Source organism: Eriocheir sinensis, chromosome 64 (assembly GCF_024679095.1).
Source record: "Eriocheir sinensis breed Jianghai 21 chromosome 64, ASM2467909v1, whole genome shotgun sequence".
NCBI classification, from domain to species: domain Eukaryota; kingdom Metazoa; phylum Arthropoda; class Malacostraca; order Decapoda; family Varunidae; genus Eriocheir; species Eriocheir sinensis.
In genome coordinates, this window is record NC_066572.1 from 5,652,494 (window position 1) to 5,678,295 (window position 25,802).

General features: G+C 47.9%; 1 protein-coding gene across 1 annotated transcript in view; it reads right to left on the reverse strand.

Moving 5' to 3' along the window:
- Positions 1-11,213: 11,213 nt before the first annotated feature.
- The window catches only part of LOC126987332 (zinc finger protein OZF-like), a 48,317-nt gene continuing 33,728 nt past the window's right edge, over positions 11,214-25,802 (reverse strand). The window contains exon 2 of the mRNA XM_050844302.1: positions 11,214-12,125. The gene's annotated coding sequence lies outside the window, so the exon portion shown is untranslated. The remainder of the gene's footprint in view (positions 12,126-25,802) is intronic.

Sequence of the window (25,802 nt, forward strand, 5' to 3'; positions counted from 1 at the left end):
TCCCCTCCTTCCTGTCCCAAGTGTAGCCCGTCCACACCCTGGCCCTCCCCTCCTTCCTGTCCCAAGTGTGGCCCGTCCACACCCTGGCCCTCCCTCCTTCATGTCCCAAGTGTGGCCGTCCACACCCTGGCCCTACCCTCACTCCTGTCCCATGTGTAGCCCGTCCACACCCTGGCCCTCCCCTCCTTCCTGTCCCAAGTACAGCCCGTCCACACCCTGGCCCTACCCTCCTTCCTGTCCCAAGTACAGCCCGTCCACACCCTGGCCCTCCCCTCCTTCATGTCCCAAGTACAGCCCGTCCACACCCTGGCCCTCCCCTCCTTCCTGTCCCAAGTGTGGCCGTCCACACCCTGGCCTCCCTCCTTCCTGTCCCAAGTGTAGCCCGTCCACACCCTGGCCCTCCCCTCCTTCCTGTCCCAAGTGTAGCCCGTCCACACCCAGGCCCTCCCTCCTTCCTGTCCCAAGTGTAGCCCATCCACACCCTGGCCCTCCCTCCTTCATGTCCCAAGTGTAGCCAGTCCACACCCTGGCCCTCCCTCCTTCCTGCCCCAAGTGTAGGCCGTCCACACCCTGGCCCTCCCCTCCTTCCTGTCCCAAGTACAGCCCGTCCACACCCTGGCCCTCCCCTCCTTCCTGTCCCAAGTACAGCCCGTCCACACCCTGGCCCTCCCCTCCTTCCTGTCCCAAGTGCAGCCCGTCCACACCCTGGCCCTCCGCTCCTTCCTGTCCCAAGTGTAGCCCGTCCACACCTGGCCCTACCCTCCTTCCTGTCCCAAGTGTAGCCCGTCCACACCCTGGCCCTCCCCCTTCCTGTCCCAAGTGTGGCCCGTCCACACCCTGGCCCTCCCTCCTTCCTGTCCCAAGTGTAGCCCGTCCACACCTGGCCTCCCCTCCTTCCTGTCCCAAGTGTGGCCCGTCCACACCCTGGCCGTCGCCTCCTTCCTGTCCCAAGTACAGCCCGTCCACACCCTGGCCCTCCCTTCCTTCCTGTCCCAAGTACAGCCCGTCCACACCCTGGCCAACCCCTCCTTCCTGTCCCAAGTACAGCCCGTCCACACCCTGGCCCTCCCCTCCTTCCTGTCCCAAGTGTAGCCCGTCCACACCCTGGCCCTCCCTCCTTCCTGTCCCAAGTGTAGCCCGTCCACACCCTGGCCCTCCCTCCTTCCTGTCCCAAGTGTGGCCCGTCCACACCCTGGCCTCATCTCCTTCCTGTCCCAAGTGTGGCCCGTCCACACCTGGCCCTCCCTCCTTCCTGTCCCAAGTGTGTCCACACCCTGGCCCTCCCTCCTTCCTGTCCCAAGTACAGCCCGTCCACACCCTGGCCCTCCCTCCTTCCTGTCCCAAGTACAGCCCGTCCACACCCTGGCCCTCCTCCTTCCTGTCCCAAGTACAGCCCGTCCACACCCTGGCCCTCCCCTCCTTCCTGTCCCATGTGTAGCCCGTCCACACCCTGGCCCTCCCCTCCTTCCTGTCCCAAGTGTAGCCCGTCCACACCCTGGCCCTCCCCTCCTTCCTGTCCCAAGTGTAGCCCGTCCACACCCTGGCCCTCCCCTCCTTCCTGGGTATTATTGTAGGAGTACACCAGTCTAGAGATGGCTTTTCTTACCCTGACCATTAGAAAGAGCTCCGCATTCTGAGTAAATTCATCCCCATAAACACCCCTCGGAAATCATTTATAACGGAGGGAGGGAGGGAGGGCGGTCAAGGCCAGGACGTGACACACGACCGCTCTGATGGTTAGTTTTAGGTTAGGTTAGTGTTAGGTTAGGTTAGTTTTAGGTTAGGTTAGTGTTAGGTTAGGTTAGTTTTAGGTTAGGTTAGGTTAGGTTAGGTTAGGTTAGGTTAGTTTTAGGTTAGGTTAGGTTAGGTTAGTGTTAGGTTAGGTTAGGTTAGGTTAGTGTTAGGTTAGGTTAGTGTTAGGTTAGTTTTAGGTTAGGTTAGGTTAGGTTAGGGTTATGTTTAGTTTAAATGCACCTGTGTGGACGAAACTAGTTTTTTCTGGTAGATTTCGGTCTGTTTTGAATGAATGTGCTCTAAATTTTTTATCGCAAATCATTAGTCTCTTGGTTGGAAGGGGGGGGGGGGGGGTAAAAAAACCCACGTGATTTGCGATAGAAATGACACGCATATTCATTCAAAACAGGCCGAAAACTACCGAAAAAAACTAGTTTCGTTCGGAAATGCGAGACTGGTGAAGTGCTACAAATTTACACCGTCCACACCCTGGCCCTCCCCTCCTTCCTGTCCCAAGTGTAGCCCGTCCACACCCTGGCCCTCCCCTCCTTCCTGTCCCAAGTGTAGCCCGTCCACACCCTGGCCCTCCCCTCCTTCCTGTCCCAAGTGTAGCCCGTCCACACCCTGGCCCTCCCCTCCTTCCTGTCCCAAGTGTAGCCCGTCCACACCCTGGCCCTTCCCTCCTTCCTGTCCCAAGTGTAGCCCGTCCACACCCTGGCCCTCCCCTCCTTCCTGTCCCAAGTGTAGCCCGTCCACACCCTGGCCCTCCCCTCCTTCCTGTCCCAAGTGTAGCCCGTCCACACCCTGGCCCTCCACCACCCGCACACTCACCCTGGGGGCCTGCACGCCGAGGGGCTCCTCCTCCTCCACGAGAAACACTGCCAGGGCACTTCAGGGCACGCGGCGGACCTCGACCTTGATCTTGATGTCACAGGGGACTTGTTGGCTTCCTCCTCCTCTTCTTCTTCTCCTTCCTTTATAGCTTCTTGGCTCCTTCTTGATTGTTTCACTTTTCTGTCTCCCTATATTCAGACTTTCCTATTTTATCCTTTCCGATTGACCTATTTTCCCATTTCTTTATTTTATTTCCCTGTTTTCTTCTTTTCCCTTCTCCTCTTGTTTATCTGCAACAATAAACTATCAATCAATCAAATCTCCTCTTTGCACATCTTCTTAGGTCCTTCTTGATTCTTTATTTTTTCTGTGTACCTAGATTCAGATTTTCCTGTTTTCCTCTTCTGATTTAGTACATATTTTTTCCCATTTTTCTTTTATTTCCGTATTTTCTTCTTCTTTTGTGATGATCTGCTTCTTTTTTCTCTTCTTCACACTATATTCAGGTTTTCCTATTTTCCGATTTGCCTATTTTCCCTATTTTTTCTTCTTTTCTTTCTAATTGGAGACTTTTTATGCCCTAAGTTGTTGTCTTTTTATGCATTTTATTTATGGTCTTTTATTTCTTGTATTTTCTTTTCCTTACGCTTAGTTTTATCCTTGGAGGAATAATACATGGAGTGGCCCTCAGCGGGTCGCTCTCTTGGAGGAAGATTCTTCCTCCTCTTGAGCAGGCATTGCCTAACTTTGTAATAACTACCGATGAAGTCCTTAAAGCTCTACAGTCCCTTAAAACAAATACAAGCCCCGGACCTGACAACGTATATCCTATACTGCTTAACCCTAGAATGGAAACCGTTTGCCGTTTGGCACAAAATTAAGGGTTTTGAAACTCGCGCTCACTGTGGTTAACCTTGGCCGAATTTTTCAACTCATTCACGGGCATGTATTAGTGCGTCGGGTGCCCTGTTGAGGAGAGGGTATCACAGTCCTCTGCTCCTTCTCACTTCTCTGGTATGAGTGCCCGGTGTGCCATTCGGCACAGCGCGTTTCCAGTAACGTTATTTTTGTTGTCAAATGAAGTTTTGGAAGTACCCATTTTGACCCAGGTGTGACGACATGTAGGAATTTTTTTTGGGGGTGAGTATACATTAGCCTTTGTACTTCACAAAAACACTATATACAGAAGTTTTTTTTTATTCGGTGATGCGTGATAACGTCCATGTTACGAGACAGATCGTTCAGTGAGTATGACTTGGCAGCATTTCTTTGGTGTGAGGACGTGCTTTCATCACGTTGCCAGCAGGAGAATCGCCATTTTCCTTTGTCATTCGGTACATGGTTTCCTGGCGCCGTATGTTCAACCGGTCGTATCTCACCATTTGGTCCTAATTCCTCCATTGTGGTCGCATGTGCTGCTCCGTACGTGCGATGTTCAAACAAAGACTACATATAAAAGAAAGACAGGAAAGCTGAACGAAACTCTGTGAGCAGCTGGCGTCGGCTCGCTAGATGGCCTTGGTGTAATACGACAGCATCTCCTCCGAGGCAAACCCACTCCTAGATCTCGGGCGCTTTCCAATACACTCCTTGGCAGCTCGAAGAGTCACATTTGAAGGTATCCCACAGTTCTACAGGGTTCTCAAGGGAGCCGAGCACATTGAACTGATTTGAGACTGTCACTGCATAGTCTTGAGCACATGCCACGTCTTTCAGCCTTCTTGACCTGACATGAAGCTTGTGTGTTGCAACAACAAGCCTGTGGTCAGTTGCAAAGAACTCAGTAGCCTACTCCGGTAAACCCTGCAGTTCTGAAGGATCCTCCAACGAGTACTTACGAGGATGTGGTCAATCTCCTTAGCTACACCTACGGCATCGCTGTACCAAATCCAGCGGTGCAGCTCTGGGCCCGTATCCTCGAGAGCTATTAACTTTTACTCTTAAAGTTACTATCAAAGTTAATAGTGTTGTGCTGGAAGCTTCCCCCGGCGACCATAGGCCTCTAGAAGGCTCCCGGAGGAACGAGCAAAGGGGCGGGGAGCAAGGCGAGCCGTCCGCGCCCCACGGGGCGCGGCCAGGCGCCAGGCGGGAACTGTTGCCAACTCGCATATATTTTTGCTACATGTTCTTGTATGATCTGAAATATACTGTAATATTCTAGACTGTACTGTTCTGGATATATATAGGAGAAGAGGGCGAGAGAGGGCCAGTCCCAGTCATAGTAAGCTAGTGGAAAGTGAAGAGTCCGAGTGAAGTGTACTACTAAAGAAGAATATTAAACTACAGAAGCTGTGCAAAGTGTTTACATATCTCCCTCCCACGGAGTCTCCTGACGGCGACACGGAACCCAAGTAACACGTCCGGCATAACACTGGTGTCAGGAGTGTAGGCATTTCTTTTTCGCCATGGAGACTCGTTCCCAAGCTGCCCAGAGGGACGACATGTTGACTGAACTTTTGGAAGCCTTGAGACTACAGGGGGAGAAACAAGAAAGAGCACTCCAAGAACTCAAAGAACAACAAGAAAGAGCACAGCAACAACAAGAAGGAACACTCCAAGAACTCAAAGAACAACAAGAAAGAGCACAGCAACAACAAGAAGGAACACTCCAAGAACTCAAAGAACAACAAGAAAGAGCACACCAAGAACTCAAAGAACAACAAGAAAGAGCACAGCAACAACAAGAAAGAGCACAGCAACAACAAGAAGGAACACTCCAAGAACTCAAAGAACAGCTAGAAGATCGCTTCACAGGATTACAGCTACAGCTTAAAGCAGTACAAGATGGAAGTGAGTCAGTGCGAAGAGAAATGACTGATGTAACCACGAACTTGGGACAACGCCTGATAGAAGTGGAGAAAGAACACACAAATCTTCAACAAGAGATGGAGGTGGTACGGGAGACGACACACAAAGAAATATTAGAAGTGCAGGGAAAGGTGAACCGTACTGAACAGGCAGTTTGTGACGTAAGTGACAGAGTGAAGGCCCTTGAAGACTGCTTGGCTGGAAACGGACAGCCAGTGCCTGCAGGGGCTAGTTGTACCCAAGATGCTTCTCCTACGCAAGTCCGGGGTAGTTTGAGCCCTGTTTCGCCTGAGTTTATCCCGCAAGAAGTTCCGCCAGCCCCATGGGTCTGCTGGGTTCGCCTGTTAGAAAGAAGCCTCAGGAGTTTGATGGCAAGGTCTCCTGGGAGGCTTACCGCGCTCAGTTTGAGCTGTTGGCAGCTCGGAACGGATGGGATGACCAAGAGTGCGCGGTACAGCTGGCCACTAGCCTGAAAGGGGCGGCGCTGGAGGTCCTTGCTCAGCTCGACAATGCGACAAAGGGCAGCTACAGCGGGCTGGCACAGGCGCTGGAGCAACGATATGGGACCAAGCACCAGAACGAGCTCTTCAGGGTTAGGTTCAGAACCCGCAACAGGAGGCGCGGCGAGTCTCTTCAGGAACTCGCTCAGGACCTTGAGAGCATGGCGCACAAGGCATACCCAGGTGCCACCCCTGACCTGCTGACGGTTTTGCTGCGTGATCAATTCATCGATGCCCTGGACAGCCCTCAGCTGAAGATACAAGTGAACCAAGCTAAGCCAACATCAATGCAGGAAGCTCTGGCACGTGCCATGGAGTTTGAGTCCTTTGTTAGGTCTAGCTTGTCAAGCTTCAGGGATGACTCGACTTCTGGCTTTAGGGCACGAAAGGGCGCTGTCAGCGACACAGACAGGTTCCAAGGAACGTGCTGGTACTGCGAGAAGGTTGGGCACAAGGAGAACGAATGCTATAAGAGGAAGAAGGAATTATGAAGGTGCCGCTAAGAAGAAGCCCAGGGAAGGACCCAAGTGCTGGACCTGTGGAGAAAAGGGGCACTGGAAGAATGAGTGTCGGAAAAATGTACCAACGAGGACCACCACTCAGGAAACTAAGAAGGACTGGTTCACGGGGCAACGACCAGTCTGTCCTGTACATGCCCGAAGATATCAGTGTGCAGGAGAACCACCATGACAAGCTGCCAAGTGGAGGGCAAGGTTGACGGAGTGTTGTGGCCTGTGGTCGTCGACACAGGCTCGGAACGCACATTGGTGCGGCCTGACGTGGTGAGTCATCGTCGGCTTCCTAAGACGCCGCATCGACTGTGCGGAGTCACAGGACACTACGCAGAGCTCAGAGGCCCAGTGGACGTGAAGTTTGAGCTCGGAGGAAAGGAAGAGTTCCTCTCTGTATACGTGGCCGACATGGATGACCCCTGCATCCTAGGTATGGATTATCTTGTCTCCCACAGGTGCGAGCTGGACTTCCGCGCTAAGCAGCTGACTGTAAGAGGAAGGAGGGTGCCACTGACGACTGTGAACAAGGAAGACCTGCCAGTGACGGTCAAGCGCACCACCATTATTCCTCCGAGGTCGGAGATGCTGTTACCCTGTCATATTACGGGTGCCCCCAGCTAGCCTGTGTGTGGTAGAGAGTGAAGTCGATGCCCGGTAGAAAACGGGGTGATTGTAGGCAGTACTTTGGTAGACCCTGCTGCAGCGGAAGTGCCTGTCGTCGTGGCCAATGTCTCCTTCAGCCCAAAGAAAATAAAACAAGGGACCATGGTGGGGTTGTGCCAAGAGATCGACAGAAACCAAGAACCTGTGTCTGCAGGAGAACCCTGACGAAGCCCCAGGAGGAGCTGCCTGACTACCTGTGCGACCTGTTTGACAGGAGCTCCAAGTGTCTAGAGGAACCCCAAGTGGAACAGCTCAGGGAGCTTCTCGTGAGAAATGCAGATGTGTTTTCCACAGGAGACCTGGACTTGGGGTGTACGGACCTGGTAGAGCACCACATCGACACAGGTAGCCACCGCCCAGTGAAGCAAGCTCCTCGAAGGATGGCACCAGCCCGTCGCAAGGAGATGGATGAGGTAATGGATGATCTCCGGCAACAAGGGTTAATCGAGCGGTCCAGCAGCCCGTGGGCGTCTGCTGTAGTGCTCGTCAGGAAAAAGGACGGTTCCCTCAGGTGCTGCGTGGACTACCGAGCCCTCAACGATCTCACCATCAAGGATTCATACCCACTCCCACGGATCGACGACACGCTCGACGCCTTGGTGGGCTCCAAGTGGTTTTCAACACTGGATATGAAGTCTGGGTATCACCAAGTCAAAATGGCGGAACAGGACAAAGAGAAAACAGCCTTCTCCTACGGTCAAGGCCTGTGGCAGTTTAAGGTCATGCCCTTTGGCCTGTGCAACGCGCCGGCCACGTTTGAGCGGCTGATGGAGAGGGTGCTGGAGGGACTTCACTGGAAGACGGCACTCATCTACCTCGACGACGTGATTGTCTTTGGCCAGACCTTCGAGCAGGAGATGGAAAGGCTATCAGAGGTTTTCGCCCGGTTTAGAGTTGCACACCTTAAGCTCAGCCCGAAGAAATGCTGTCTGTTCCAAAAGGAGGTCCAATACTTGGGACACATCGTGAGCGAGTCTGGAGTACGCACTGATCCTGAGAAGGTGGCTGCGGTAAGGGACTGGCCGACACCCACCAACGTGAAGGAGCTGCGGAGCTTCCTCGGGTTGTGCTCATACTACCGCAGGTTTGTGAAAGGCTTCGCTACGATTGCTGCACCACTGCACCTCCTGACGAAGAAGGGGCGCAAGTTTGAGTGGACAGCGGAAACTCAGGTTGCCTTTGAGAAGCTCAAGGAGGCCCTCATCAGCTCGCCCTTACTCACCTACCCAGACCCCTCTAAGCCTTTTATACTGGATTGTGATGCCAGTGATGAGGGGATTGGTGGAGTGCTATCTCAGGCATGTGCCGACATGGAACAGGTTGTGGCCTTCTTCAGCAATAATCTCTACCCAGCCGAGAAAAACTATTGCGTGACCCGGAAAGAACTCCTGGCAGTAGTCAAGAGCCTTGACTTTTTCCATGCTTACCTGTACGGTGCAACTTTCACCATCCGCACGGATCACGCTGCATTGCGGTGGCTGAAGTCACTGAAAAACCCTGAGGGCCAGCTTGCTCGCTGGATAGGTAAACTAGAGCAGCATCACTACACTATTGTGCACCGATCTGGACTAACACACGGTAACGCGGACAGCTTGAGCTGGCGCCCATGCCTACCGGAGTGTCAACATTGCCTCCAGAGGGAAAGCGTCCAGAATATGTGCCGCCGCACTACAGTGGAACAGACAGCGGAGGTGCCATGGGAAGACTTGGGAAAACTGCAGCGGAGGACCGAGATCTGAGACCAATTATGGAGTGGCTGAGTCAGTCGTCAACGCGACCTGGGTGGGAAGTAATCTCGAGAGAAAGCCCTACCACCAAGAATTACTGGACTCAGTGGGACACTCTTCGGATAGACGACGGGGTGTTGCAGCGACGCTGGGTCTCTCATGATGGTCTTGACCACTACTGGTCCACGGTGTTACCTGTGAAGTCCCGGACGGCGTCTTGAAAGAAATGCACGACAGCATCACCAGCGGACACCTAGGGGTAAAGAAGACACTGAGTCGCCTGCGCCAAAGGTTCTACTGGGTTGGCATGAGGAAGGACGTGGAAGAATGGTGTCACGCGTGTGAGGTGTGCTGTGCAAAGAAGGGCCCCAAGAAACGTCACCGTGCCCCACTGCAACTATACCAGGTTGGAGCCCCCATGGAACGGGTGGCAGTGGATATAGCAGGACCCTTGCCTCTGACGACGAACGGAAATAGGTACATCTGTGTCACAATGGATTACTTCACCAAGTGGCCGGAAGCCTACGCCATCCCTGACCAGGAAGCCACTACCATCGCCAAGGTTTTGGTGGAGGAGTTCTTCTGTCGCTTCGGTGTGCCTAACGAGCTCCATTCCGACCAGGGAAGGAATTTTGAGTCAACAGTCCTTGCTGAGTGCTGCAAGCTTCTGGGTATCAAGAAGACCCGGACCACCCCTCTGCACCCACAGTCAGATGGAATGGTGGAGAGGTTTAATTGGACGCTGGGCCAGGAGTTGGCCAAGCAGTGCAACAATGATCAGTCTTCATGGGATCAGAAGCTGCCTGCGCTTCTCATGGCCTACAGGTCTGCCGCCCACGAGACTAAGGGGTGAAAAATAATCTCTGCTGTTTTTCAACAGAAATGGTTAGCAAATTCATTCAAAGCACAAAATTTACCAGAAAAAAATTGTGTGCCATTGTGAGTGGGTTCACTTGAGATTGGGCTCCAATACGCCTCCGTGGTCTAGTGGTCAGCATGCCTGGCTTCTACGCGGGCCCGGGTTTGAATCCCGGCCCGGGCAGTCGGAGTGCAGCTCACCCAGCTGATCATCCTCCCTCTCGGGCTGGTCGATAAATGACTACATGGGGAAACTGTGGTAACCCGGATGTCACACTGGCCCTGTGTCCCGGGGTAATGGGCTCCCTCCCACCACAGGCTCAAGGGCCAATGTTACGGAGATGAGCATTAGCTTATAACACCTTTAGGCACCGATCATATTTGCATTTTATGTAGTCTGTGATGCAGGCAGGATATTCATTAGCACCTAATTAGACTCATGCTGCTCTCCAGTGCTCTCTGATGAACTCACAATCAAAGATGTAGTATACCTATATGGTAGCATTGAGTAATCTTAGGTCACTTGGTAAAGTGTTCACCTAAGTCCGACCCAAGCTGACAACATAAACCTAAGCGTGTTTGCAAGCTGAGTGTTTAGAATATTGGCATAATAATAAAAGATGCTGAAAACTGGATTCCACTACTTTATTGAATATATGAATAATTATATACTGAATCTGTAATGGAGCCAAGATAAAAAAAGCTATGTTTTTCAGCGGTCATACCATAATCCCATGAAAATAATTAGGTTGACATATATAATTAATTACTACGTATTTTGGTATGATGACCATTGCACGTTAATACCATAGGTTTGCTAGCATTGAGTAATCTTAGGTCACTTGGTAAAGTGTTCACATAAGTCCGACCCAAGCTGACAACATAAACCTAAGCATGTTTGCAAGCTGAGTGCTTAGAATATTGGCATAATAATAAAAGATGCTGAAAACTAGATTCCACTAATAGAGTAATTATATACTGAATTTGTAATGGAGCCAAGATAAAAAGCTATGTTTTTCAGTGGTCATACCATGATCTCATGAAAATAAATAGGTTGACATATATAATTAATTACTACGTATTTTGTTATGATGACTATTGCACATTAATACCATAGCTTTGAATCCAATGATGAATATCTTCAAGCAAGACACAAATAACAACAGATTGGTCACCAATTCACTCAGTAAACACAATACTCCAGAAAAGTATACACTGAATTCACAGTAAAGTTGTTTTTCCACTTGGAACTTTGTAAACAGAAACCAAGTAACCTCGTTTTACTTCACTCATAAGTCATGATGTTCGCGATGTGGTCACCTCGACCTTTCGTTCCTCCTCCCTCACACTGGCAGACGTCTCTAACAAGCTTTCTTACCACCATTATCTCAATATGAATAACCGGCAGCAATAATTATAAATCATATTCTAAATGACATTTTAATGCAATTTTAATGTCATCTTTATCATTTGCATGTGTGTACCTGTCTGCTACAAATAAAGTTTTTTCCCATGTTCTGTTTTCCTTAACTCGAATATTTCACATTTTAATCAATAACAAAGGCATCAAACACTAATTGTATGTTCAAGCTATGTTTATTTTTTTTTTTTCTGTTGACATAAACTACATCGTTTTCCTTTGGTGCCATTATTTTCACATGGGTACAGTCTATCACTCCCACAACACCGGCAAGTTGGTAGAATTCTGCTTGCTTTACACGGATCTCCACCCTATCAAGGGGAGACTGGATAAACCTCCCGACTACCTACGGGTCACTGAGGGCGGCCAGAGTTTCCACAATCACCCTGCTTACACTACTCTGGCTTACCCCCTAACTCATCACTTGAACACTGCAGCATTTTTCCTGTAGCCAAGTATCTTTAAGTCAAAATCACTTTCAACCCCGGGGTGAGGGAATGCTCCCTTTGAACTGGATCTTGTAGCTCTCTTCTCACCAAATCAGTCACATACTCCATTCCTGCACGGTCTAATATGTATGTCTTGACAAGTTCACCATCGTTATACAGTTCCAAAGCGCCCTATCAAACTCTAAATTGCGGAGGCGGGCTGGACGAGGAAGCCCGGTGGCCATGTTGATATGGGTCTGGGTCTGGGATTCAATATTAACTTTACTATTAAGTGTTTAGAAGTCCTCGCCAGCACTCTCAAGTTAATACCAAAGTTAAGAGTAGGTATTAGGCTAATAGTTGTTGAGGATACACTTTGAGAGTGAAGTTAATACCAAAGTCGAAAGTTAATACCAAGTTTAGTATTAATAGTTGTCGAGGATACGGGCCCAGACCTTTCACAGGACCCACCAACCACATGAAGCCTGGGGTGGAAAGTGAATAACAGATCATGCCGTCACAGTCACCATTTGTTCCAATAGATGAATATTTTCTGTTCTCTGTGCTACACACAGCCCTGTAACACCACCACAACAAACACTTGCACTCACACACACAGCAGAACTGAATCAGCACAGCACCTCAGGAGAAGTGGACCTTCATGTGCCTGACAATCTCACCCTTAGTCATGAAACGTTTCCCACAAACATCGCACTTGAACCCTTTATGACCAGAGTGTCTGAAGACGTGCATGTTCAATATACTCTTCAGTTTGAACCTTTTCCCACAAACTTCACACTCATGACTTCTTGCATAAGTGTGTGTAACAAGGTGTAATTTGAGGGTACCCTTCTTACTGAAACATTTCCCACAAACTTCACACTCATGATTTCTTTCACCAGTGTGTGTAAGAGTGTGTACTTTGAGGTTACTCTTGTGATTGAAACATTTCCCACAAACTTCACACTCATGATTTCTTTCACCAGTGTGTGTAAGAGTGTGTAATTTGAGGGTGTCCTTCCGACTGAAACATTTTCCACAAACTTCACACTCATGATTTTTTTCACCAGTGTGTGTAAGAGTGTGTTTCTTGAGGGTACCCTTCTCAGTGAAACATTTTCCACAGATTTCACACTCATGATTTCTTTCACCAGTGTGTGTAAGAGTGTGTAATTTAAGGTTACCCTTCTGACTGAAACATTTCCCACATACTTCACACTCATGATTTCTTTCACCAGTGTGTGTAAGAGTGTGTAATTTGAGGGTACCCTTCCGACTGAAACATTTCCCACAAACTTCACACTCATGATTTCTTGCACCAGTGTGTGTAAGGGTGTGTGTGTTGAGGGTACCCTTCTGACTGAAACATTACCCACAAACTTCACACTCATAATTTCTTGCACTGGTGTATGTAAGGGTGTGTGTGTTGAGGTGACCCTTCTGACTGAAACATTTCCCACAAACTTCACACTCATGGTTTCTTGCACCAGTGTGTGTAAGGGTGTGATGTTTGGGGTTACTCCTATTACTAAACCTTTTGCCACACTCCCGACTTTCATGAGGTCTTACACCAGAGTGTGTGGGTGTATTTGTTGAGGTCATCCTTCCCTGCATGTCTTTTCTCACACTCTTGGCTTTGGTCAGTAAACTTGCTCTCATTCTCAGATCTTCTCACTCTTCTGAAATTCAAACTTCCCCCTTTGTGGATGAAGAGGCCAGCAGTTGTTGTTGTTGGTGGTGGTTGTGTTGGTGGTGTTTTTTATCACTCCTGAACCTCACACCAGTAGCAGTCTGCTCCTGCTGATCCCAGCCACTCCAGCTGCTGTCCCGCCTTGCAGCCTCCACTGCAACACTACTCTGGATGTGAGGAGTTGGCTGGCCTTGAGGAACCTCAGAGATGCTGGAGAAGGCGGCGAGGTTGCTTCAAAGCCACACTCAGTGACCAATTGAGCAGGCAAGGCGAGGGATGCACCAAGGAGTCCTGAAGTCAGCGGCAGCAGGGACGGAACAAGTACTGACCACAGCAACTGTCTCGATGCCTCACTTCAACACTAACACCAGTGGTGGACATTGGGACACAAAGTCATGTGCTGAAAAAAAAAAAAAAGAACATAAGAACATAAGAACGTAAGGAGTCTACAAGAGGCCGGTTGGCCTATACAAGGCAGCTCCTGTACACTCAACCCCACCTTACTTCACCATCCATGGCTTTATCTAACCTATTCTTGAATGTATCTATGGTATTGGCACCCACAACATGGCTCCCAAGCCTGTTCCATTCATCCACCACTCTATTGGTGAGCCAATTCTTGCCTATGTCTTTGTTGAATCTGAATTTGTCTAACTTAAAACCATTGCCACGCGTCCTACCTGGCTCTTTCACTCTCAAAATTTTATTGACATCCCCTTTATTAAATCCCTTCATCCATTTATAAACTTCGATCAAGTCTCCTCGCAACCTTCGCCTTTCTAGAGAGTGTAGATTTAACTGCTTCAGCCTGTCTTCATAAGGCAAGTTTCTCACCCCCTGAATCATCTTTGTCATCCTCCTCTGTACAGATTCTAACATCTTGATATCCATTCTATAATAGGGGGACCAGAACTGAACTGCATAATCGAGATGAGGTCTAACTAGTGCTAAGTAAAGTTTGAGGACGACTTCAGCGCTCCTATTGCTCACGCTCCTTGAGATGAAACCTAGTACGTACTCTGTTTGCCCGATTTTTAGCCTGAATGCATTGAGCCCTAGGACGGGGAAACTGAAGTTGGTGGGAGGGATCAGGGCGGCGGTGGGTGCACCGAAGGCAAGCCACAGGCCACCGGGTCAGGCAAATAGTGCATGTACTGATAATAAGCTAACGCAATAATATATTCATTGATAAATATGTCTTTTGAACTAACCTAAATAAATCTGAAGCGATATTCGTAACAATACTAAGACAGAACTACACGTAAATGGACAATATCCAGCGACCAAAGCTGCAAGCTTGATAGTTTTAAGGCCTGTTAACACATTAATCGCGTTTGGCAACTCAGCGCTCTTGCCTGCTCCGCGGAACTTTCACGGCGCCCACCACGCCAGTGTCCGTTGGACTTTTGCAGAGAAAGGAGTTATGTATCATGATGAGAGGATAGCCTGTATTATAGTGTAAAAATCCACGGTACAAATATAAACCAAATCGCGGACCACTAATATTTTTTCCCTCTGCCGCGTATTGGTGCACCAATGTACCAGGCATGGGTTGGCGCATATATGTACCAGTTCGCGAAGCACTGACGATATAGTCTTGTTTTGCTATTTGGTGCAGTTTTTATGATTATTATACGAGTTTGTGTTGATACAATATCTTACATTTTGATGAGCTGTACATAAAAAATCTATTAATAATGTTTTTTCCCTCCTTTTCAACAAAAATGAACCCGACCATCTTTTAAGGAGGGCGATCGGATACCTCATCTGGTGATTCAGATGATTCAGGTTTTTTGTCAGTTCAGATGACCCAGATGATGAGCTCTCCGAGGAAAGTGACAAGTTAGAAACAGATGAAGAGCAGGATGGGGAACATTATTTTCTTCTCTGTTATGAGCAAAATTTTAATTTATCAGGAAATTTTTTTTTTACGTTATTTGCGGAGTGGTATTTCCCTCTACAGTTCAGTAAAATACACTATAATAAATCAAACATTGGGATAATCTAATATTCCAAGTACTAGTAAGTAGTGATCTGGAGCATTATTTTTTCTGTTATGAAAGCAAGATTTTCATTTATTATGAATTTTTTTTTTTACGTTGTTTGATATGAGGGGCATTTGCCTCTACAGTTGATTACTGTTACATAATGAAATGCTTATATTTGGAAGCAAAATGGCACCAAACTTTAAATGTATTTTGGATGCCTTTACATAGCTATATATTTATTACCTTATCATTTTGAACTTATTACCTGGTACCATTGCAACACATCTGCAGTCATAATAAATACAAATTTACCCACAAATTGTTTATATACTCATGTTTGTAAAAGTTTATAGAAAGGGCTATTCGGGCCACAGATGTACCAATATGCAACAAGTGAAACATCTGCTCAGCACACTGGCGGCCCAGTAAGTGAACAAGGTATAAACAATCATATGTGAACATTTCATGACAATCAAATGAATACAAATGGCAAGACACATGAAATGGAAAAAAAAATTTAAGGAGCCAAAATCTTGAAAATTTGTTTTTTACACTTCAAAAAATTTCACAAAATCGACAAAACGTCTGACAGTCTTTTGTAAGGTATCAATATAATCTACAACTAAACGGCAATTTTTCTCATTTTGTACATTTTTTAAAATGTAAAAAGAAAACGGGAGAAAAAGTGGAGAAAATTATTAGTGAAAATAAATTTCAATTTTTTTTAACCCAGAACAAAAAATGAAAAAAATTACAAATTGATAAATGTAGATCTATACACAAAAGTTTCTATGGTATATTTTTTTCAACTAAAGTCTGTGAAAGAAAAATAAGATTTTATGCTTTGTTTGAGTCTCCTCTACACATTCACCCAAATTTCACAAAATTCACAGAATGTCATACACTTACACCAACAAACAACATACTAAAATTTCAAAGCCATAGGACATACTGTGTGCCCAGGAGGGACCCCCCCAGGCACCCTCCTTAAACCGAGAACGTGGGCAGACCCTTTTTTAGGCTTTCACGAGTCGTGGCTGTGGTACGGTGGACCCTAAAAAGGGCTCGCCATAAAACGCCTAATTCGAGCTAATTGTAGGCGGTGGTGGCATAGCGCAACCCTACGGTCTACGGCCTACGGGTTAATAAGGCAGTGAGGCCGCTGATCGGGTGAGCGCCGGCGATGACGTCATTGGACTCCCAGTGAATCACAAGCGTGTTTTCAGAGCTCAGCCAATCGTAGGGCTTCATCTGTGGCTTTAAAATGACCCGTTCTCTCTTTCTGTTTCCTTTCTTTTTTCACAGTACCAGGTGAAAGGTCAAGAAATTGCAGAGAACAGCTCCGTACATGACCTGGGGGTACTAGTTAGTAATGACTTTTCACCCACTGAGCACATTGACATCACAAGGACGGCCAGCAGGATGACAGGATGGATACTCTGCACCTTCAAGACGAGGGAACCCGAACACCTCCTCCCGCTCTGTAAGTCCCTGGTGTTGTCGAAAATGGAATACCTGTGCCATCTGTGGTCCCCACACAAAATGTACAATATCAAGCGACTGGAACAGACACAAAGGGTCTTCACAAGGAAGCTGAACTCAATGAAAAATCGGAGTTACTGGGACAGGCTCAAGACTCTGCAACTCTACTCCCTCCAAAGACGAAGAGATAGTACTACATAATTAACACTGAAGAAGCAAGTGCCTAACCCATCACCACAAACTGAAGGAGGGATAACACGCCAGACACACCCCCAATTTGGCCGCACCTGCCCCAGGACATCCATTGAAACAGTCAGTCAATGTCTTAGGTCCATACATGCTGCCAGCTTTACCAACGAGGGACCAAGACTATTCAACTGCCTGCCCAGGGACATCAGGGACACCTCAAACTGCAGCATGGAGACCTTCAGGAGAAAATTTGACCTGTTTCTGCAGGGGATCCCTCATGAGCCCCCTGTCCTACACACGACTACTCCAAGGGGGGCAGAGAGTAGCTCCCTCCCTGACCAGCTGAGGCACATTAGGGGCCGCTTTCACAGTCATTTTGTTTGTTTTTATCGTTACAAATGGCGGTGATTGCCGCTATAGTATTTCCACGTAAAACTGGCCTATGGGGTAGTGGAGGCTGCAGGTGAGCCCAGCCCGCACCTTACCACACACTCTCAACACCTCTCACCTCCTCTACCACTACCCCATAGGCCAGTTTCACGTGGAAAACTATGCGTTGATCACCGCCATTGGTAACGATCAAAACAAATAAAGTGAAAGCGGCCCTAGGAGTAGGGCACAGTGTTGGGGCGGTGGACTCCCAAGTCGCCCAAAGTGAACATCACCTACACTGCAACAAGACAAGACCCATAACTTAAAATACAGTTAGTTCCGTATTGGAGAGTAAGATGTTGGTATTTTCCTGAGGTCAGGGTGGCAACCCTACACACACGTGGCCCATCCACACCCTGGCCCTCCGCTCCTTCCTGTCCCAAGTGTACCCGTCCACACCCTGGCCCTCCCCTCCTTCCTGTCCCAAGTGTACCCGTCCACACCCTGGCCCCTCCTTCCTGTCCCAAGTGTAGCCCGTCCACACCTGGCCTCCCTCCTTCCTGTCCCAAGTGTGCCCGTCCACACCCTGGCCCTCCTCCTTCCTGTCCCAAGTGTAGCCGTCCACACCCTGGCCCTCCCTCCTTCCTGTCCCAAGTGTAGCCTGTCCACACCCTGGCCCTCCCTCCTTCCTGTCCCAAGTGTAGCCCGTCCACACCTGGCCCTCCCTCCTTCCTGTCCAAAGTGTAGCCCGTCCACACCCTGGCCCTCCCTTCCTTCCTGTCCCAAGTGTGGCCGTCCACACCCTGGCCCTCCCTCCTTCCTGTCCCAAGTGTGGCCGTCCACACCCTGGCCCTCCCTCCTTCCTGTCCCAAGTGTAGCCTGTCCACACCCTGGCCCTCCGTCCTTCCTGTCCCAAGTGTAGCCTGTCCACACCCTGGCCCTCCCGTCCTTCCTGTCCCAAGTGTAGCCTGTCCACACCCTGGCCCTCCCGTCCTTCCTGTCCCAAGTGTAGCCTGTCCACACCCTGGCCCTCCCCTCCTTCCTGTCCCAAGTGTAGCCTGTCCACACCTGGCCCTCCCCTCCTTCCTGTCCCAAGTGTAGCCTGTCCACACCCTGGCCCTCCCGTCCTTCCTGTCCCAAGTGTAGCCTGTCCACACCCTGGCCCTCCCCTCCTTCCTGTCCCAAGTGTAGCCTGTCCACACCCTGGCCCTCCCCTCCTTCCTGTCCCAAGTGTAGCCTGTCCACACCCTGGCCCTCCCGTCCTTCCTGTCCCAAGTGTAACCTGTCCACACCCTGGCCCTCCCCTCCTTCCTGTCCCAAGTGTAACCTGTCCACACCCTGGCCCTCCCCTCCTTCCTGTCCCAAGTGTAACCTGTCCACACCCTGGCCCTCCCCTCCTTCCTGTCCCAAGTGTAACCTGTCCACACCCTGGCCCTCCCGTCCTTCCTGTCCCAAGTGTAGCCTGTCCACACCCTGGCCCTCCACTCCTTCCGAGGACACTATGAAGGAGATATTCATTGTCCCAGTCCTTACCAAGAAAGAGAGAGAGGAGAATAACCAGCTGCGGGAAGAGCTCAGGAGAAGAAGAGAGGAAGGTGGGCAGTGGATCATCAGGAAGGGCAAGGTGGTAAGAGTTCAGAGGAGGGAGTGACGGGAAGGGAAGCATAATGACGTAAGTAGTACTAAGAATAAGGTATATAAGTATAATAATGGATTTGATCACATTGTGAATGTTAAACATGGTAATAGAAAAGAAGACAACTTCATCATTAAGGCTATTAACATTCAAGGCCTGACAAAGGTTAAAGTGAAGGAAATTGAAGACCTTATTGATGAGAATAGCATTATCTGCTTAAGTGAAACTCAGAAGAAAATAAGAGATGTAAGCTTCAGTAGTAGGGTCATTATAACAGAACAGATGAGAGAGTTGAAAGGCAAAAAAGGTGGAGGGTTGATGATTCTGCATAAATACAATAAGGATATACACTTTGATAAAATAACAACCAAATGTAAAGATATATTAGTAGTCAAAGGGAACATAAGGGGATGGGAAGTTCTAATTATAGTAGTTTATTTTAGTGTTACGGATGGAGAGAAAAACAAACTCATAAGAGCAGAAACAGAAAAGTTTGTGGAGAGTAGTACAGATGAACCAGTATTGATCATTGGAGATTTTAATGGCCATGTAGGATACAAAGGTGATCAAAGCCTAGATGCTAATGGGAAAATGATTTTAGACTGGCTAGAAAAGTATAAGCTCACAATGCTCAATGACGTTAAGTGTGAGGGGCTATATACATGGTCACGAGATAAACAGAAAAGTGTCATAGACTACGCCCTAGTGACAGATGAATTCTACAAAAAATATAGCAAAATGAGAATTGATGAGGAACAGGAAGAGTTTGATCTGACCGACCATAATCTAATGGAAATTCACCTAAGTGTGGGGCGGGAAAGGAAAAGGTATAACAGGAAATCATGGATAACAAGAGAGTATTATAAAACAGACAAAGCTTCACTAAAGATATATGGAGAAAAACTTACAGCCAGTGTGTTAGATGACAGAGTTAAGAACATGAGGGACCTAGAACAGAGGATAATCAAGACAGCCAATGGTTATCTCAAGGGCCATTACAGGCGGAAGAACATAGGGGTTGAAGAAGTCAGGGAAGGACCGGCATGGTTTACCAGAGAGATCCGGGAGGAGACAAAGGTGAGGAGAACGTACCATAGGAGGAGGAGGAATGCAAAGGAAGAAGAGGAAGCAGACAAGTGGAAACAAAAGTATATGGATCAAAAAGAAAACTACAATTATTAGTTAAAAGGGAGATGAGAATAAGTGATGAAAAGAAAGCAAGAGAAATAAAAGAGGACAAAAGTAATGGCAAGAACACTTGGAAGTATATAAGGATGTTACGGGGAGACAAAGAAAAGGAGACAGAAAAGTTGATAGATAATGTGTATAGCAGGGACAACAGAAAACTGGAAAGAGAAGAAGTAAGATTACAGGTTGAGACATACTGGAGAGACATATACGGGAAGCACCAAAACAACATCAACAAGGAGTGGAATGACAGGACTAAGGAGGAGTATGTAAAAAAGAGGGAGAATACTAAACTTGAGATGGTGAGGGGGAGACAATTTCAGGTCAAAAGTGGAGAGGAAGAAGGGAGAGATCTAGGGAAAAGTCCTATCCATATAGAAGCCTGTGCTACTGAAATAAGAGAACATATTGATATGGCTCTAGAAATAGGGGAGGGAGTGACATACCTATAAGATGAAATTATAACTGAAGAAAGAGTTAAAAGGTGCTTAATTAATCTAAGGAATAAAAAAGCTGCAGGCCCTGATGGAATAAAACCGGAGTTTTATAAAGTATTCCTAGAAGACAGGACATTGTTGGAAATGCTAATAGAAACATTCAAACACGCACTACAGACAGGGGAAATACCAGAGGAGTGGAAGGAGAGTGAAACAGTCATGATCCCCAAGGTAAGAAAACCAAAAGTAAATGAATATCGACCAATAGCTCTGACAAACATAGGATACAAGCTACTAATGGCTGTAATAAGGATGGGAATTGAAGAACAACTTAATAAAAATCACTGGGAAAAAGAAAATCAGGCAGGATTTACGGCTGGTGCGAGAATGGAGAACAATATTCTTATTCTGAGACATTGTGTAGAAAAGTCATTTATAAATAAAAAGCCACTAATAGTAATATCAATTGACTTTGCGAAAGCATTTGATAGTGTAAAAAGGGACTCAATGGTTAAAATGCTAATGGAATATAACATAAATGAGAAAGCTATTGACATAATCACAAAATTGTATGATGGGGACCTAACTAAGGTCAGGCTGGATGAAAAAGAAAAGCTGACGATAGAAGTCAGCAGCGGAATAAGACAAGGATGCACGGGCTCGACAACATTATTCAAATTAGTTACATATAAAATTATGCATCAGTTGGAGAAGCTGAACAAAGGGTACAGAGACGAGAACTTTAGCATAACATCACTCTTCTTTGCGGACGATGGAATGTTACTTGCAAGTAGTGTAGTAGATGCAGAAGAGGTGATAGAACAAGTATTGGCATCAGGGAGGGAATGTGGCCTAGAAATTAATAAGGAAAAAAGCAATATTATTATATTTAATATGAAAGAAAAACCCAATGAAATAGAAGGTATAAAGGTTAGCAACAAATTGAAATATCTAGGAATAACTGTTAATGACAGCAGAAACTTATTCAAAGAGCAAAAACAAATAATGCAGGAAAAAGCAGTAAAAATGGCCAACCTAACGTACTCTGTAATTGCTAGAAGTTGTGCAAGATTAACAATAGGAAAGGTGTATTGGAAAAGTATAGCCCTACCAGGAATCTTATATGGTGCAAATGTGATTGATTTTAGCAAAGAAGAAATACAAAAACTGCAAAGAATAGAAAACAGTGTGGGAAGGAAAATAATGGGAGCACCTAGCTACACACAAGAAGCGGCGTTAAGGGGAGAAATAGGAATCTCCAGCATGAAGGGAAGGATAATGGAGGGGCAGCTGAAATACTTGCAGCACATATTGAGAGGGGAAAGTAACAACCTCCAAGAGAGGGTGCTTGAGGAAATGAGATTGGAAAAGAGGAAGAATAAATGGATAAAGGGTTTGTTGGAGGACAGAAAATTAGCGGGGATCAGGGGAATGGCAGTAAGTAATGCTAAAGTTGGGGTAAATCCTAAGAATCACCACTCCACCCCCTCCACCACCCCAGCCCCCCCAATCCCCCAAGACAAGCCTGGGGAACTGTGGGGAACCGGGGTATTGGGGGGGGGAGCCCATATCACTGAAAAATGCCCTTCCAAAATTCCCCTAGAAAAATCCCTAAATCAGGAAAAATTCCCTAGTCTCGAAAGTAGGGAAAATCTCTACCGTATACTCACATGCGTGGGCTAATCGCTAACCAAGCATACCATCGCTAACCACCCCAAAACAGCCCTGAACCATGACTCAAGGTCATCCGGGACTCGGGCTGAACAGGCCCGGGCTATACCCGGCCCTCAGCATGGCAGCCGTTGGGCTACGTGTTCTAAAAAAATAAATAACCATGCGTGGTGGACCTGGTCTCACATGCGTGGGCTAGTCGCTAACCAAGCATACCATCGCTAACCAAGTGTACCATCGCTAACCAAGCGTACCATCGCTAACCAAGCGTACCATCGCTAACCAAGCGTACCATCGCTAACCAAGCGTACCATCGCTAACCAAGCATACCATCGCTAACCAAGCATACCATCGCTAACCAAGCGTACCATCGCTAACCAACCGTACCAACGCTAACCAAGCGTACCGTTGCCAACCAAGCGTACCATCGCTAACCAAACATTTGTAGAAAAAAAATATATGAAGAAGAGAAACACTGCCAGGGCACTTCAGGGCACGCGGCGGACCTCGACCTTGATCTTGATGTCACAGGGGACTTGTTTGCTTCCTCCTCCTCTTCTTCTTCTCCTTCCTTTATAGCTTCTTGGCTCCTTGATTGTTTCACTTTTCTGTCTCCCTATATTCAGACTTTTCTATTTTATCCTTTCCGATTGACCTTTTTTCCCATTTCTTTATTTTATTTCCCTGTTTTCTTCTTTTCCCTTCTCCTCTTGTTTATCTGCAACAATAAACTATCAATCAATCAAATCTCCTCTTTGCACATCTTCTTAGGTCCTTCTTGATTCTTTATTTTTTCTGTGTACCTAGATTCAGATTTTCCTGTTTTCCTCTTCTGATTTAGTACATATTTTTTCCCATTTTTCTTTTATTTCCGTATTTTCTTCTTCTTTTGTGATGATCTGCTTCTTTTTTCTCTTCTTCACACTATATTCAGGTTTTCCTATTTTCCGATTTGCCTATTTTCCCTATTTTTTCTTCTTTTCTTTCTAATTGGAGACTTTTTATGCCCTAAGTTGTTGTCTTTTTATGCATTTTATTTATGGTCTTTTATTTCTTTTATTTTCTTTTCCTTACGCTTAGTTTTATCCTTGGAGGAATAATACATGGAGTGGCCCTCAGCGGGTCGCTCTCTTGGAGGAAGATTCTTCCTCCTCTTGAGCAGGCATTGCCTAACTTTGTAATAACTACCGATGAAGTCCTTAAAGCTCTCCAGTCCCTTAAAACAAATACAAGCCCCGGACCTGACAACGTATAACGTATAAATCGGAATGGAGAAATGCTAGCTGAGTTTGTAAGTGAAATGAACTTAGAGAACCTGAATGAAACTCTGGCTGAGGGACGTGTGACCTGGAGTGCAAGAAATCAGGAGTCAGCGATTGATTATGTACTGGTAAATGGGAGAATGCGTGAATGTGTGTCTCGCATGTGGATAGATGAAGAGGGAATGATTGATAGTGTGTCTGACCATAATATGTTGACCGTGGAGTGCGGGCTGAACGGTAGAAATGAAATGAAAGAGAAGGACAGAAAGAAGTGGAGACTGAGAGATGTAGGGTGGGAAAATTTGTTGGTGGTAGCGAGTGTTCTAAGTGCTAATCGGTTCACGGATAGAGAAAGTCATATCCGCCAGGGTTACTTTATTGGACAGAACTTACACAGCTCATCACGACAAGGACAACACATATGATAGGTGTTTGTTTGTGTATGCTTTTATGTGAATGTTGTTTGTGTAGGTTAACATTTAAGTGTTGGTGTATGTGTGGAACAATGTGTGACGGTGGACAACAAGAGAACGTGGACGGACAGTCAAAGGTAAACGAATACAAGGAAAGTTAACGATGAAGACGCGACAAGACAGACTGGCAGACACAGTGACGATGGACATTACATGAAAACACTGAGAATCTTAAGTCTCTCTTTGCAGCACCCCATTTTCTTGTCACTGAGGGGAAGGAACACGGAATTTGAGCGGTGACTGCTACAGATTACTCCCCCCCAGTGACGAGGAAGGAGGAACGAAATCTTCCCCGGTGCTGGGGCGCTGTGGCAGACGGTGATGCGTTGCGATGAGTAGCGTTGTGTAGTTGTGTCGAGTAGTTCAGCTACGGTGAGTCGAGCTGGGGCGAGTAGTGCAGTGACAACAGCTACGGTGAGTCGAGCTGGAGTTAGTGCAGTGACAACAGCTACGGTAAGTCGAGCTGGAGTGAGTAGTGTAGTGACAACAGCTACGGTGAGTCGAGCTGGAGTGAGTAATGCGGTGACAACAGCTACGGTGAGTCGAGCTGGAGTGAGTAATGCGGTGACAACAGCTACGGTGAGTCGAGCTGGAGTGAGTAATGCGGTGACAACAGCTACGGTGAGTCGAGCTGGAGTGAGTAATGCGGTGACAACAGCTACGGTGAGTCGAGCTGAAGTGAGTAGCGCGTAGGAGACAGCTACGGTGAGTCGAGCTGAGATGAGTAGCGCAGTGAGGACAGCTACGGTAAGTCGAGCTGAAGTGTTGAGCAGCGATGAGTTGAGCAGCGAGGGGTTGAGCAGCGAGGAGTTGAGCAGCGAGGAGTTGAGCAGCGTGAGGTGGGCTGCATGAGGTGGGCTGCATGAGGTGGGCTGCGTAAGGTGGGCTGCGTAAGGTGGGCTGCGGTGAGTTGAGTGGTTGGCTGTTTAATAGATCCTGGAAGGCTTGAATCCGCACTCCCGAATCGCGAACCACGTAGACGGGTCCTGAGCAGAAGAGTGGTGCTCTGAAGGACACCGCCGTAGTAGAGGAAGAGTTGCATGTCGTCGTCAGGTATGGTGAAGTCGAGCGGCGTGGAGATGGGCAATAGGCACTGGCGTAAACGCGCCGGGGGCCACGGCAGTCAAAGAGTGCGTCGAGGGAACTGCGTGTGAAGGCGCTAGCTGACAGCGTGTCAGGGGCCTCGGCAGTCCGTGAGGGCGTCGTGATAAGGCGCTAGATGCCAGCGTGCCAGGGACCACAGCCGGTTGAGAATTGAGGGGCGCAAGCATATGCCAGGAGCCGCGGCAGTCGTGAGTGCGTCGAACGACTGCGTGGGAAGGCGCTAGATGCCAGCGAGCCGGGGGCCACAGCGAGTTGAAAAGTTAGGGGCGCTAGCATGTGCCAGGAGCCGCGGCAGTCCGTGAGAGTAAAACGAACTGCGTGTACTGTAGGCGCTGACACGTGCCAGGGGCCTCTGTGGCTCGGGGAGTGTACCAGTGTTCAAAAAGGCACTGTAACACAACACTGTACACTTAGTGGGTAGCACTGTGACACTAACTGTTGCTGGGGACGTGCTGCACTGAACTGTTGCTGGACACACTGCACTATATATGAAGATCCACAGGAGAGTAAGGTAATACAAGAGGGCGGTGGTAGATCCAGGAGGCGGTGGTTAATCCAGGGGGCAGCTAGTAGTCCCAGTGGGGTGTCACACTGTGTTTGCGTGTCTCTCTGAGTCTGTGTGGCGTGTGGCGGCGTATACACTGAGTCTGTATGGCGTGTACACTGAGTCTGTGTATGGCGTGTACACTGAGTGTGTGGCACTGTGTCTCAGTAATGTGTCGCACTGTGTTTGAGTGTTCACTGAGTCTGTGTAGTGTGTCACACGGTGTGCGTGTCTCAGTCGCCGGACCAGCAGAAAAGCAGGGAGGAGGAAGGGTGGGGGTGG